The sequence below is a fragment of the Triticum urartu genome, chromosome 3A, assembly GCF_056163025.1.
Source record: "Triticum urartu cultivar PI428250 chromosome 3A, HENAU_Tu73, whole genome shotgun sequence".
NCBI classification, from domain to species: Eukaryota; Viridiplantae; Streptophyta; class Magnoliopsida; order Poales; family Poaceae; genus Triticum; species Triticum urartu.
In genome coordinates, this window is record NC_141875.1 from 129,621,882 (window position 1) to 129,623,926 (window position 2,045).

General features: G+C 47.3%; 1 pseudogene; it reads left to right on the plus strand.

Annotated features, from left to right (window-relative positions):
- The first annotated feature begins 411 nt into the window (after window positions 1-411).
- Window positions 412-1,097, plus strand: LOC147978914 (uncharacterized; annotated as a pseudogene).
- The last annotated feature ends 948 nt before the right edge of the window (window positions 1,098-2,045 follow it).

Below are 2,045 nucleotides of genomic sequence, written 5' to 3' on the forward strand. Positions count from 1 at the left end.
TGATGTAGTACGGAACTATAAGCAATGCAGTTTCATTATCACGCATGATACATATAAACGTGACAAATGCCTGTTCGCACAGAAAGTGGTGGTTAAAAAATTTACTGATAAAAAATAAAATAAAACCACGTTAAAAAACCACATTCGCTTACAACCACCCAATCCGAGTGGTTCCATCGCCACAAGCCCACGATCACAGATGCAACACCAACCCATGATCTGCACAACCGCATCGTCAGCGAGATCGTACAGTTCATCTGATGCGGCCATCCCACCCCGCACCCTCCCCTTAAATTCAGACCCCTCCCAAAGGCCTTCTCATCCACAACAACACAAGTATCCATTATGCTGCCACCAAATCGCTCCATCATATCGATATCCATGCAAAAACACCAAGCCCTACAACTGGCGATGGCGTTCACCGATGAGTACAAGGGCGTGGAGGCACACGGCAACACCAAGTTGCACATCATCCACACCAACGACAAGAAGCAGATGGCGATCTCCCTCGCGCAGTACAAGCGCCACCTCAGCCTCCAGCGCCCCAAGATCGTCGGCATTGATCTCGAGTACAACAACGAGCCTGAAGTGACGCAGAAACCCGCCTCTGCCAACTCTCCGTCGACAAGAATCACCCGGTGCTGCTCTTCCAACTGAGCGCCGCTGAAAGGTGCACCGTCTTTGACAACTTCTTCGCCGACCCCAGGTACACCTTTGCAGGCTTCTCCATCGACGACGACAAAACCAGGCTAGAGCGCTTCAATCTGGAGATCGCCAACTTCGTCGACATCCAGAAGGAGTGGAGGGTGCCCGAGGCAACCAAGGAGTTGGACTCCCTTAGAGACGTCTCCAGCATGCTCATCGATGACTACAACAACAACATGAAGAAGGAGATCACCGATGACAAACACAAGCGCTGGGCCACCCTGCCTCTGTCCATGAGGCACATCGAGTACGCGGCAAAGGACGCCTATGCAGCGTATGAGATATGGAACCGCATCACCCTCACCCAGGATGGTCTTCGCCGTGCAAAGCTGGAGAAGAAGGAGCCCCCCCAAGAAGCGCGCCAGGAGCAGCTGGGGATGGGGAGACGCTAACTGGTGAAGAAGAAGATTGTGCCGGCCAAGAGCCAACAATGCCAGCGTCGTTTTAGAATTATCATGAAATTTGCTTTATGTTGTTTGCTTATGTATCGTTAGTTTGCTTGTGATCATTTGCTTTTGCTGAACTTAATTTGCTTGCCATGCAGAATCACTTGTAATGATGAACTTTGATTATGTTAGATTGCTTTCTGTTCAATTTAGTTTGCTGATGATGAACTTATCGTACAGAATGCTTGTGATAATTTGTTTTCTATTGTTTGCTTATGTATCATTAGATTAGAGCAGTGCACGAAACAAAATAAGTTGCAGTGTGCAAATATGACGCATGCACTGCAAATTGTGTATGAGTGCAGTACAGACTCTGTCGAATGAAGTTTACACATACCCAGCAAAAGCACTACATGCCCCTAAATTTGAAAAAAGAATACATAAGAGCAAAAACACAAAAAGAAAAATGCGACATGTATATGTAGTGCGGAAATATATGAGCGTGTAGTACAGAAACATAATCAATGCAGTATACGTATGATTTACTAAGCAGTGCACTCCCCTACATTGGAGAAAAGATTACATAAGAGGAAAAACATGAAAACAAAAAATGAGAACTGTACATGTAGTACGGAATGCATGCACATGCAGTACAGAACCCTGATCAATGCAGTGCACGGATGATTTACTAAAGCAGTGCACGCCCTGACATTGAAAAAAATACATGACATAAAATATTTAAAAAATGACCACCCAGGTGCAACCGGCCCCAGCCAGTCTCATAGTAGACCTACGCCCACAGCGGGCGAGTCGTTCTGAGCCACGATGCATGGGGCCGGGCACACATGGGCCCACAGGTCAGAGAGCATAGAGCAGCGAGCGCCGTGTATAAGCGCCCAACTAAGTAACCAGAGGAGTTCGACATGGTTGCCTCGCCAGCGCTTATAAACAGGT